Here is a 14,607-nt window from a genome sequence, read left to right on the forward strand (position 1 = left end):
CCACCGCTTGGCGGTGGATGCGCCGATCCTCGCGTGCTGACGTCACTCGGGCTGCGCCTGGACCCCTCGCACGTGCCACATGTCCCTGCGCCAACCATCTTCGCCACAGGCGCTGCACCGTGGACACATCCCTATGGGTATCGGCTGCGATTTGACGAAGTGACCAACGTGCCCTTCTCAGCCCGATCACCATACCCCTCGTAAAGTCGTCTGTCTGCTGGAAATGCCTCCGTTGACGGCGGCCTGGCATTCTTAGCTATACACGTGTCCTGTGGCACACGACAACACGTTCTACAATGACTGTCGGCTGAGAAATCACGGTACGAAGTGGGCCATTCGCCAACGCCGTGTCCCATTTATCGTTCGCTACGTGCGCAGCACAGCGGCGCATTTCACATCATGAGCATACCTCAGTGACGTCAGTCTACCCTGCAATTGGCATAAAGTTCTGACCACTCCTTCTTGGTGTTGCATTTGCTCTGTCAGTCAGTGTACATCAGTGAAAGCACGATACACCTCAAAAGGAACTGTAATATTCCTCAGCATTTAAATATTGTTCTGAAGAATTTGATATATTTCGATCATGTTTCATTTTGTATACACCTCAAATGACCTATTTTTCCAAATGAAAGGTACTGTGCACAAATTTCGTGAAAATGAATATAAAGTGAAATTTCAACTCAGTAGTAAGCTAAGGGAAGTTTGGAAAGAGAACAACTCCAGTCTCCTGTTCTTGGATTTCAAGGATAATCAAAACGGTGAGGATTTTAATAGTATACTGATATTTGAATCCTTCAGACATAAGTCTCTATCTATTCAGATTGTAAAGAAACCAACGTATCATCGCATGAACGAGTCACCTGATGATTGCTCCCCCACAACATCCTACAATTCTCATTTCTCTATTACAGGCTCTTAGAGAGCCCAAAATACAAATATTTCCTGTCCGGCTAATTTGATCGCTTTGTCATAGAAAGTATGTTCGGTACTTTAGCACTCAGCTCTCCCGGGATAAACTTTGTACATTGTGTGTGCAGCTCCGACTGACGGTAAGAGATAAAAGTAAGATTTTAACTCACCTCTCAAGTTTACTAGAGGAGAAAAGGATGGACAATGTGGAACTCCTCCACTCGTCTTCATTTTGGAGCTCTTCATCACTCTTTATTCACTCAAACTTTCCTTTTTGTTTATTATTCTTTGTATTAAAAATTAATGTGTTGAAAGGGGCGTTTAAACCATTATTTTCAACGGAACCATTATGAAAGCCAGAAAGATAACGTGTTTACATTACGTTAAGGGGTGGCTATTCCACCAGCAAGGACTCATTTTTGAACTCTTGATAACAGAACCGACTGCATTCAACATTATCATATTATATTGCAGTTCTTCTGGAGGAAATTTTGAATGGTAGAGACCCAGTTAACAACGAAAATAAATCCACATAAAGTAAAAATAATAGAACGCTATCTAACGAAGATACGTAATACATGAAGTATCTGCAGTATCATGGAATTTCTAAGTAGCACTTTCTGCCATACCAATAAGAATCATAAGATAACATTGTATTTATTTACTTTTTATTTACAAGACTTCCCCAAGTACGGAGGCTTTTTTGATGGATAGAGTACACTAAAAGACTGATTGAATTTACACAACTACTTTAAATGTTACATCGGAACCGAGATTGAAATAAGCCAAGAAGACCTGTCAGGACCAACTTTCCACACTACCGACTTCATTTATGTCACATCAGTAGAAACGCTAAGCTGTGACCATCAAGATAAGGTTAATCAAAGAGCAGGAGTACACAGTGCAGTGGTGCGGATCTAAACTGTGATATCTATCATGTCAGCGCGGTGACCACGTCATAGCTGTCTCATTACCTCGTTGTATTCGACAGTAACACGTGTCCTGAAACTCATTCAGGTGGGAGTGTGAAACGTTGTAATTAATTAGTAATAATCACTTTGCAACTATCTGCGCATGCAACGAAGATCAATTTAAAGAAATCTACCGTCCTATCTGAAATTCACTTCATGACACTTGAGAATTGCTTTATTTTTATTTGTTTGCGTTTGTCGCACTGACACGGATAGGTCTTATGACGACGACGGGATAGGGAAGAGGTAGGAGTGGGAGAGAAGCGGCCCTGGCCTTAATTACGACACATCTCCAGCATTTGTCCCGTGTGGAAATGAGAAACCACGGAAAACCATCTTCAGGTCTGTCGACAGTGGGGTTCGAACCCACTATCTCCCGAATGAAAACTGACAGCTGCGCGAATCTACCCGCACTGCTAATTCACTCGGTTGGTATTGCTTCAATCCCAGGCTATTATATGACTCCTTTCGTATATTCTGAGCGTCGTTTGAACCCACGATCATGGGAAATGGAGGCCGACATTCTATCACTGATCTATCCAGTGAGAAATAATAATATGTTTATAATTTTCTTTACGTCGCACCGTCACAGATAGGTATTATGGCGACGAAGGGAGAGGAAGGGTCTAGGAATGAGAAGGAAGCGGCCGTGGGATTAACTAAAGTACATCCCCATTACTTGCCTGGCGTGACAATGGGAAACCACGGAAAACCACCTTCAGGGCTGCCGATAGTGGGGATCGAGCATACAAACTCCCGAATGCAAGCTCACAGATGCGCGTCTCTAACCGCAAATAAAAATTCTGCCGAGCATGGATTAGATCCCGCTACCGTGAACGCTGGAGGAGAATGCTTAGCCAGCTGCAACAGTACTATACTCAGCTAGACTGAAAGTGGATGTGGGAACCCTCTCGTTGGGGAAACAGTAATTACCTGGTGTGGGAAATAGATAAATATTCTTGTTGTCACTTCCTTTACAACATCGACACACTGCTGGTGCTGACGTCATAACTGGGTGGCGCAGACGTCATCAGCGATGCTCAAGCTGTCTCTTTGGGGAATATGAAACATTTTACTTTCTAATCCTATCGGCGCGTGACATATTCACAAATGTTGCTTCCATGTGATATATTTATCGCACTCGGGAGTCAGACTTCTCAAGTGCCTTGGGAGATGAAGAATATACGGCGCACAAAATGTCAAATATCCAGGTTACATCTTATATCGGTGTGAATAATATTATCTGCGGTATCAAACCAGAGCTACAGAATTTTATCTAGAGAGAATCTGGAGCTCACCTGTATTCATTTTGACATAGTGAATAAGTACGATATTTAAATGTGACGATACAAAAAGTTAATATATATATATTTGCGAACAAGCCCTGCACTGAATACTTAGGGGCGTGCGTTTGCCTTCCTTTGTTCTCATATTTCTTTTATTCTTTCATTATGGGCTTCCTTTCTTCTTCAGATCAACTTATTTCGGTCCTCTTTCTCTTGGTCAACTTGCCATTTGTGAATTTTCGATTTGAAGATTACTCGGTTATGGACAACTGATGGTGTAATTTCTGTCCATTTCAGATCAGTTTTGATTTCCCCAATCTATTTCATTTTGTCTGTTTTGACTTTAATCCAGTTTTCATATAATTCGACTATTTGTTATGTAAGTCTTTCCGGGTGCATTCTTTTAACATGTCCACCGAATTTTAACCTGTAATTTCTGATGTCACTGTGAATATTTGTGTATTGTTTGACTTCCTTTCTGCCTTTGAGTCGGTATTGTCCGCGGGCGGAGTGTTTTTGCTATTTGCTTTACGTCGCACCGACACAGATAGGTGTTATGGTGACGATGGGACAGAAAACGCCTAGGAATTGGAAGGAAGCGGCCGTGGCCTTAATTAAGGTACAGCCCCGGCATTTGCCTGGTGTGAAAATGGGAAACCACGGAAAACCATCTTCAGGGCTACCGGCAGTGGGGCTCGAACCCACTATCTCCCGATTACTGGCCGCCCTTAAGCGACTGCAGCTATCGAGCTCGGTCGGCGGAGTTTGGGCCTAGCACTTTTCTTATGATTTTGCGTTCCATTTTCTCAGTGTTTTCATTGTTTGTTTTCTGTTAAAAATAGTGTTTCTCGTCCATAAAGGCAGTTTTGTTTAATGACTATGGTAACGTCTTAATTTTGGGTAGATATTTTGGGTTAGTTGATAAGCATTTTCCATCTTTTGGCATCTAATTTCGTTGGATTTTGCTTCGAGTCCATTTTTCTGAATTGTTTCACAATGATATTTAAATTTTGATACTCGTTTAACTTTGCCATATTTTGTTTCCATGAGTTTTGGTGCTTGTTTGTTGCAAGTCATGTATTTTGTATTTTCAAAAGATTTCTGGAGGCCAACTTTTTCCGCAGTTTCTTTCAAGATTTAAATCTCAGTTTGGGTTGTTGAGATATCTTGTGTTAAGAATGATAGTTGCCTGCTGTCATTTCTTGATAGATGCAGTACTTTTGCATCCATCACTTGGCACAGGCCAGAGTAAAGTGTGGCTTCCACCGAAGTCCCAGTCTCATCCAAGGCTGTGACTATATGGAAGCTGCTGGGGTATGGGTGGTGCTAAGTAACGACATTCGGAGTACGACTAGTACGTTTGAGTGTTATGCAAGGTGTTGCTCATGGGGTTAATCGTGCTGCAGTGGCACTTTCTGGCCCAGTGGGGAAAGCAATGGCAAACTACCTCACTCCTCATCTTGCCTAGTACGCCTCATTTTGGTGCTCTCATTGGTTTTTGCGGTTTCCTTATAACCGCATAACCATTGGTGGTGCTATTTGAGGATCCAACCAGCCTCTGGGCAGATGACCTAACAGACAGACAGACAGACAGACAGACAGACAGACAGACAGACAGACAGACAGACAGACAGACAGACAGACAGACAGACAGACAGACAGACAGACAGACAGACAGACAGACAGACAGACAGACAGACAGACAGACAGACAGACAGACAGAAGAATGATAGGTCGTCTTCAAATGCTAAGCAATCTAATTCTACTTTTCGTCTGTCTAAAGTGATTGATTGGTTAAGCTTGTGGACTAGTTTCTGTTTGCACCATTCTTGAATCACATTTTCAAGGATGCAGTTGAAGAGTTTTGATTTCAAAGGTATTTGAGATTTCCTCTATGAATTTAACTTGGACTTCGTGTCTGTATATGTTTGTTTTATGATTGTGTTTTCACGTCTAAACCTTGTTATTTATTTGTATTAGCCTATAGAGGGTTATTCCAAACTTGGGCCATCGTAGTGTGGGCTGCTTTCGTCAATGGGAATACGGTAGTTATTTGTGAAAGAATGTGGGTTACCCCACCTGTTCCAATAATAACCATCCCTTGCTGCCACTCACAACAATCTACAAGGCTTTTTAAATAGTTAGCCGGTTCTGAGAACCCAGTAGTCAGCAAATATGCGATAACAAGGACATCCTCCTTAATTAAACTCTAAATACTGACGTTTCGAGCCTGGTTATAATACTCGGCAGTCAGTGTAGCTAAGTGGGCCTACGATGGACAGTTGAATTGTAAATAGTACTAAATTATTTGGTCCTAGGAACGAAATTATTTCTTAATATTACGGCGGTTAGCGTGTTTTAGTTATTAAACTTATAATTGAAACATGCATTTCTTGTGTGTGTGCCTGTGTTCGTACCATTTACTTTTATTATTTTTATTCCTTCGCCTTCGAAAACTAAATTGTGTAATTTATTATTATTATTATTATTATTATTATTATTATTATTATTATTATCGTCTTTGCTGTTCATTGTAATAATATTCAACCTTGTGTAACGAAATAAACTTGTAACTTTCCTTCTCAGGAAATGAGTGGCCAATTTTCAACTAATGCGGGGTGTGTCCCGAGCTTCTTAGCGCCACTATTGTATTACGTGTCTCAGCTTTGCAGCAGTCTTCAGCAAGTGTTTTTTTTTTTTTTTTTTTTTTTTTTTTTTTGAAGGATAACGTTCTGCCCAAAGTATCACCCAGGTACCTGAGATATTAATTGTGTGGTAAAAGGACGTTATCAAAAGTGAATAAATAAAAAGCAAATTAAAACCACATACATTCATAACTTGTGCAGAAAACAAAACTTGCAATTCGGATATATGTTGTTTTATTTTTGAATTCGAACTATTTCGGTGTCAGTCTTCAAATAATGTCGGCTTCATCAGAATACCACAGTCACATCCTGTTGATTGTGAGGTTTGTGGTCAAATGTATTATTGTATATGTTTCAGTGAGATAAAATGGGGATTCTCGTAAGATAACATTCGTCTGAAGCATAGCATTGTACGGGAGTGAAACACGGATAATAACTAACTCAGAAAGAAAGATAATAGAAGCTTCTTAAATGTGGTTTTACAGAGCAAAATTTGACCAGAACTAGAGATAGGACATAAACACAAGCTTTCTATCTTGTATTCTGTATAGCTACCAAATCCAAGTTTCGGTAGGTGGTTCCTTTTAAGTTATTTGGTGCAAATCCACTTTCAAAATTACATCCCTATACGAGCGTATCTTATCTCCGTGTCGACATTTTACTTCAAGGCTTGAATAATTTATATTTAAATACTCAAATTCTGCATTCATATTTTAGAATTGATATAAAACAGCCCTGAATATGGATTTCCGTGGTTTCCCATTTTCACACAAGGCACTGTACACTGTACACTGTACACTGTACAAGGCCACGGTCGTTTCCTTCCCATTCCTAAACCTTTCCTACCACATCGTTCCCGTAGGACCTACCTGTGTCGATGCGACGTAACGCAAATTGTAAATATGGATATATCTATTAACTGGTTCAGAAAAGGAAATAAAGGTGACTAACCATGTCAGAGATTTCGCGTCTTGAAATACTGATAGGAAGTATTTAACTTGGCTACCTGCTGTTCATGTCTGATAATCTTAAGCAGAATACTTCTTGACACTATTATTTTAGAAGTTTGAGCTGAAGCATTTACCTCCTTCAGAAATCTAATATATTTCATGTACATATAACCAAACATAGAATGAACTTAAACCATTATAATACATATTTCATCCATTTAAACTACGTCAGTCATATGAATAATATTTAGAGCCCTTACGTGTACACGCTACACAAAGAAACACCTTCTCATTGAGGTACAACATGAAATTAATTAAATTCTCATTCTGCTATCTCTTATACAGGCACGTCCGTTCGAAATAGTTTGAGAAGCAGGAAGAAAATGTAGAAATGAAGCAGTCATATAAAAATGCTTTGATCCTGTAGAAATATTAAAGAGCAATATAAGACTTTATTAAGACACCTCTGCCTTTAGAATTATGTGATGACGTATTTACATCAAGACCTGGAATGGCATAAATAAATGAGTAAATGATTTTATTAGTATTGGTGTAATCATTACTATTATCAACACCGTGCTGTAGGGATAGTTTGTGTGCTCCTCTTACAATAAAAAATTACGAACTATCTGATATGAGGTACAGTGGACCCGATTAAGAAATCCAAGCGGTATTGTCTGAGAAAGTCATCATGCTGAATACCACACATGCAATATCAGCGGATAATCTGGGTGGGTTGCAGTGGCCTTAACAAGATAAGCTCCTTAAAGGGCTGTATGTGCAAACTTATTATTATTATTATTATTATTGAAAATAATTTTCTTCGTAAGACCTATTCGGTCAAAAGAGTTACCCAAACCGTGCTGTTAACAGCAGCATAGCACATATGTGTACTCTGCCGTTACCACTTTAAACATTAGTTAGGTATAACTTCAGAGTGTAAAAGGTAAGCTTGTCTATAATGACCCACAGTATATTATGTTTCGTTTATATAGTATTTGTGCAGTTTAAATGCTGTTTGGGAAAATAATAATTATCTACGAGAATAATAATAGTAATAACATTTATAAAATAATTGTAAATAGTTATGGGTAACTGAAAATCCACAGCCTGTTTCCAGTCATTCGACCGGGTCAGGAATGGAATGAATGAAGCCCCATCTAGCGGATATAATTACGTATTGATTCGTTAAAGATATTTTGTTTTGGGGCTACCAACGATGGTAATACTACAAGGAGTGAACATATCTCAAACTTACTATAACTGGTGCAATTTAATACTGGCAGTGATCCAAGGAGGTAACATATTTTGTAATATATTACAACTGACCATTCCTACCATAATATTGAGAGCTTCTGTAGGCATTAGATGGAAAATAATCACTTTTGAATAAATTGTGGATAATATAATTGTTAGGTTAACTGATTTGGCAAAACCTTAAACACATTATACAGTCGGAGGGCGTAAATACGTCATGCAAACGCACATTTCTCGAAAGCGGTGCGGTAAAGTTCACTTTCCTTTAGACATAAGCATAGAAAAATAAACACAATGAAAATTGTTTTGATGGACTGTATATCCATACTGTATGTGACTGGGATGCATGACGAGTCTAAAGGAAAATAATGGATCGGAAGTGCGTTGTCAGATACGCTGTATTGATCGCGCAGCGACGATATCACATTACTAACCATCGCCGAAATACGCAACGGAGAATATATCCTTTCACATAGTGCTGACGTCATGAAGGGCATCCGGCCGCTAAACTAGGCTTAGTTTACATTTGTACTGATAACTGGTCAACAAAGTCATATTTTTAGTCTTCTCTAACCGCCCACATTTGACATAGATCCACCGAGTGTCATATTTCCAATCAAGGGGTATGTCAACCATTCGGATTGGATGTTTAGTTCCGGAACTATAAGCCGGAATGTGAGCACATGATTTAGTCTTAAATATCCACGTCGAGTTACCTGGAATTTATCCATTTATTATTTATTTATCAATTTCAAAATAAGTGGCAGGATCACCCTGAACTATGTCTATCAAATACGATGCTGGAATTGCAACTTCTCACACTGAATAACATCGAGCAAATATCTCCTTATGCAACTAAGATTCTTGATAATTTTGGCTTCTGTTCAGAGCAAACCGCAAAGCATTAAAAAATAGTAAGTCTGCCAAAGATGAAAATGAAAATTTGCAAAATTCTCACCATATGTCAACACAAAGTAGAGGCAGAACCTTGTAGAAAAGAGGATACTACTAACACGCAAGGAAAAATCACTATTCCGTTCTATTACTAACAATGCGTTTCGATAAATATGAAGCTTATGTCAAAGGTTAATTATCTTATATGCCAGCACATAAAAACACAATTATCTCGCTATACTCTTATGTAAAAGTAGATAGATGTTTTGGTCTTTAATATACGAGAATCCAACTACTGTACCTGGCTCCTAACTATCCGAAGAGAAAGATAATTTAAGTTCCCATAATGTGCAATACACTGCAAGCCACCAAGAAACATTACAGCTAGAAATCTTTTTGTTTGAATATAATACTGAAAGATTATGCCTTTGCTGGCGGGACCTAGTGTTTACAGTGCACTATGGCTTCTAGTATAGGCTAGAGCAATTTTGTTACTTTCATAGATCTGTCTCTGTCTTATCCTTGGCTTTGACAAAATGAAAGTGACTGAGGTATGAGTGATGCTAGTAATACCATTCCTTATGCAGCCAGTCCCTGCTATGAATGGTGAAAATGTTGCACAAAGGGTCGGTCGGTGCATGCATTTCAGTGGGCTTAGCAGACTGATATGTAATAGCAACTCTGGCCCGGTGAGGAAAGCAACGGGAAACTACCTTACTCCTCATTTCCCTAGTAGGCCTCTTCAGTGATGCCTAGGCCATCTATGACAGCTGATGGCTGAGCTGTTGAGGATCCAACCAGCCTTAGGGCTGAGGACTCAACATACATACCAACATACATACACTGAAAGATTATCTCTTTGTTCTAAGAAAAATGCTAGCCAATACTTCAAGTTAGCAATATGTTCTCAAGTATCCAGCGACATTTCACTTGTTTGTTTTGTGTATAACTCTGAAACTGTTTATTTGTAAATATCCCAAAATGACTCAAGCAGCACTCAGCCAATAGGCTCTCCCTTCTCCTCGCTCTTTCATAAAATCCCTCCCCCAACCATCTCCCTTAATCCCACACACCTCCTCCATCCCGCCTAATATCCTGGCTACAGAGTAGGTGTAACCTTATTGGTGGCCCACTCCACCCCTTCGGGGTGAGGAATGAAAACGTACTCAGGCAGGCAGACTACTACTGCTACTGCTACTAATCAAACTAGCAGTTAATCATTGTTAGTCAGTAGCCACGTATTTGTTACCCCCTACCCTCTTAGTACAAAGCTAAGACCATCACACCACCCATCAAGGGTGCGGTATGATATGCTTTGAGAACTTGTTGTGTAAAGTTCAAAATTTAATTTCAGTGTTGGTGTTAATTTTGGATTAGGGTACAAAACAGCATGATTATCATTTCCTCTCAGGAAATTAAATGTAATAAAAAAAATGAAAATGAACTTCCAGTATAGGTTCAGTGAATGTAATTTGAAAATAAAGGGAAACAATAAAACTATATGAATGATATTATTGCAGAAACGAAATGATCACTGATACGTCAGTAGGTAACGCAATTTCCTGAGTTACAGAACATTTGAAATGTTGATGTACTTTATGAGTCCACCCCAATCATAAAGCGAATGACGAGATCAGTCGTTTTCTCGCCATCAGCTAGCATGTGTATGAGTTACTTGTTTCCGGCAAGCCGATTTATTTTAATACGTCATTGCTGAAGACACAGTACAACCTATCTGATAATACTTTCCTATCTGTTATAAGATTGGTCACCGCCTCCCACCCACAAATGGAGCTGCAGTCCATCAGAACAATTTTTACCTTCTGTTAATTTTCCTATGCTTATATGTAAAAGAAAATGAACCTTAAAAACAGTATACTGTAGGAGTGCGTAAATTCGTCATAAAAACATACATTCCTATAGTACGGTACGGTAAGATCCATCTTACTTCACACATAAGTTAAGCATAGGAAAACTAATACAATGAAAAGTGATCTGATGGACTATATCAAGTTACCGTGGTCTGCCGGTAGGCATGACCAGTCTTAAGAAAAATAATAAATACGAAGAGCATCGTCAGATAGGCGGTATTGTTTCCTCAGTGACAATATATTAAAAGCTAATAAGCTCTCCATAAAGTATAGGTAAGGGTTATTCTGCCCGAAGGCAGGTCCGAACCTTCGCAGAGGTGTTCCTGAGCCGGAGTTTACGTGCGGTCGGGTGGCCTGCTCCTTTCCGCTCCTCCATTCCCTTACACCCCCCCCCCACCAACAGTGCGTGGCAATCCATCCAACTCCTGACCACGCCCAATGTTGCTTAACTTCGGAGATCTCACGGGATCCGGTGTTTCAACTCGGCTACGGCCGTTGGCCCATAAAGTATAAAGTGAGATATACTTGGAAAGATTCTAAAGTACTTCGATTAACACTATCATACGCAGAGCGTCTTAGAACAACAAGCTGGAGCATTATTACTGTGTCTGATCAAATGAGCAGATAGACATCGAGACTACTTCTAAACAAAAACAAGGGGGTCGGCCAGAGTGGCTCAGATTTATGGCCACTCTGCGGTAGACGCCTCTCTTCCTTTGTTTGCACTGCATCTCCTGAGTTTGTTCTACGTGAGAGAAACATGCTTTCCTGGAAGACTGTTTCATGGTCAAGGTTAAACAAGATTTTCCCGAGGTATTCTGGTTCCCGAAGTAGATTTTCAGACTGTGATATTGGTCCTAAGACTTCAAAAGAAGCTATGTTCTCGATTAAATTAAAACAATGACCACTTGTTTACTATTCAAAATTAACTAGTGAGGCTACATGATATTATGCCGTCCATACGATCTCTTGACGAATTTTATGGTCCTACCTGGCCTAATATAATTCAATTCCATTGCATTAAGTTGGCTATAAGACGATATATACTATGATCATTTATACGTTAACATAACTGCGAAGTCATCCCATGGATCAACGTAAATTGAGGCATTGACACGGGAAAGGTAAGAAGTCATAAAAAAGTGAATTTTACAGGAGAAGGGAAAAAAATAGTGTTTAAAGCATTCTGAAACAGGTTTTGATGAAAATAAATCATGTACAATCAAGGAGTAATGCATTTATCAGTTTAACACACAAATTTTTGCTAATTATGATTCAGGCACAAAATGTGCGATAAAATACGTTGTGAAAAATCAGTCTAATCAGTTTGTCAGATGACGTGTATGTTTCAAGCGGAAATTTGAGGATAAAACAAGTGATGTTTTTCATCCAAGAAATACAGTATAGCCAACAAGTCCTTTTTTCCTTCCAAGTGGTTCTAAGGTCTGTTTGTTGTTGATCACGTGATAGTATCGTCCTCTTTTGAGTATATCGTGGTCCTTCCCCGGTTCTAATTCATTGAATGATCACCTCGTCTTGACTGAGAGATGTTCGACTCTTGAAATCCTTACCCAACTCACAGTCGTAATATTAAGGCGTTGAGTATTTAAATATCTCTTGCTTTCCATGGCGAAATTACGAAAATCCCCTGGTGTCATCATGATTACGTGAAATGGTCGAAAATATTTTGCCTCTCTGATTATTTCCGCATATTCCTGTTGGACCATTGTCGGCCACACGTAATATCTATTTGAGCGTTTACTACGTTCTCCATGAAAAACTAAATTTCGCTTTTTTTTTTTTTTTAACTTACTATCTTTCCCATGTCAACGCCACAATTATTTAACCTGCATGTTCGCTGACAAACAACTTCCTATCTAAAGTAACGCAAGACGTAACTACCCTAAACAAAATATGTAAATATCTGCATGGCTTTGACTTTAATTCACCACTGTTAGGGCAAAAGTGCTCTTCACATCCATTACTTTCCTTAAGACTGATCACTTCACTTCAGAACAATATTCGTTGTGTTCAGTTTCCTATGCTTACGTGTAAAGGAAAATTAACCTTACGGTACCGCACTCCAAGAACATAGATTTATTTAATCACCCCTGCAGTATAATCTACTTAAGGTTCATTTTCCTTTACACATTAGCATACGAATTTAAACACTACAAAAAATGTTCTGATGGACTGCATATTCATATGTAGCTGGGAGGCGTGATAAGTCTTAAGGAAAGTAATGGATAGGAAGAGCATTTTGAGATATAACCTTTTGCTCGAACAGCGACGAATTATTTCAGCTCCTTCTTCTTTGACGTGCTAAATTATAACGGTATGTAGCTAAATGTAAACACCCCTATATACTACCGACCTCCACTGTGATCGAACTCACTGCGTACGATACAAGAATAATCAATAAGGACTACGCCGCTGAAGTCGGCATCCACACGAATGGACGGCAAATGTATGGTAGTGAACATCTATTACAAGCTCGCACTCTTAATTACACGTTATTATCTACAGTAATACCGGCAACTTACCGATCATTTTGCAAAGGTTTTTTACTCAAAATCTACAGGAAACATATTGAATTTTCCACAGTTACCTAGAAATTCACAGTGAAGGTGATAGTAAAATCATAACTGTGACTGAAGAGTGGGATGAAAAAGAGAAATCTGCATGTTACCCTTTTCTTTACTGAAGAAAGTCCGAACTAAAATACTCTAAATTTAGCATTTAGAATGCTGTTTACGAAACTGTTCATAATCACCAACATCTCGTAACAGTCTTCAGAACTCGATATACTCTTGAAGGCTCAAAAAGGGGGCGAGTTGGCCGTGCTGTTAGGGGCGCACATCTGTAAGCTTTCATCCGAGAGATAGTGGGCCCACTGTTGGCAGCCCTGAATATGGCTTTCCGTGGTTTCCCATTTTCACACCTTAATTAAGTCCACGGCCGCTTCCTTCCCATTCCTAGACATTTCCTATATCATAGTCGCCATAAGACCTATCTGTGTCGGTGCAACGTAAAGCAATTTGTAAACATTGATGTCTCAAAACGGCTGACAGATAAACATGTTTCTGTTCCAGTAACATGAAGTTACCTAGCAACTTTGCATTAAGAGCAGGCTCTGGATCTGTACAGGCCTACCATGACCATCCATCAATACACCACACCACAGCCTGTACGGTTGCTACGCAACATCGTGTCACATACATTTTACCGAAAAGCATATTTAAGGTCATTTGATTTTCCTAGAGGGAAATTAAATAACATTTATAACTATATTTTTCTCCTTTCCCTTCCATTCACATGTTAGCGTAATTTCATTGTTTTACGCATTATATTTTCATAACCGTCTAAAATGCTTTCTTCTGATTAGGGTTGAAGGAGGACTGTTGCCATCACACCCGGTGTCAGAATATATTGATAAACAAGGAATTACTGTTCTTCTAATTTCCTCCTGTACACCCGACAACTTTAATCTCTTTCCATGAATGATGATAAAATATATGCGGGTCTGATAAACAACTGAGGTAAAATCTGCATCGGAACGGAATCCAGTAACTTTTGCAGGTGATTTACCAATGTTGGAAAACATATAGAGCCACTGATGGGGACAACATTGGAAGTTGTGCGTGGAGGTTTCCAATTTTTAGTGTAAGGAACTATACTTCACGTTCTTCTTGATCCTATCTCGTATGTGAGCACACATGTAATTTTCCTCATACCCTTAACCATGGACGTGTGGTCTGTGTGATCGCGGTAGAAAAAGAAACTAGTTCTTTTCCTCAGTTATCAATTTCCATACAAGTGTCTTA

The sequence above is a fragment of the Anabrus simplex genome, chromosome 1 (assembly GCF_040414725.1).
Source record: "Anabrus simplex isolate iqAnaSimp1 chromosome 1, ASM4041472v1, whole genome shotgun sequence".
NCBI lineage: Eukaryota > Metazoa > Arthropoda > Insecta > Orthoptera > Tettigoniidae > Anabrus > Anabrus simplex.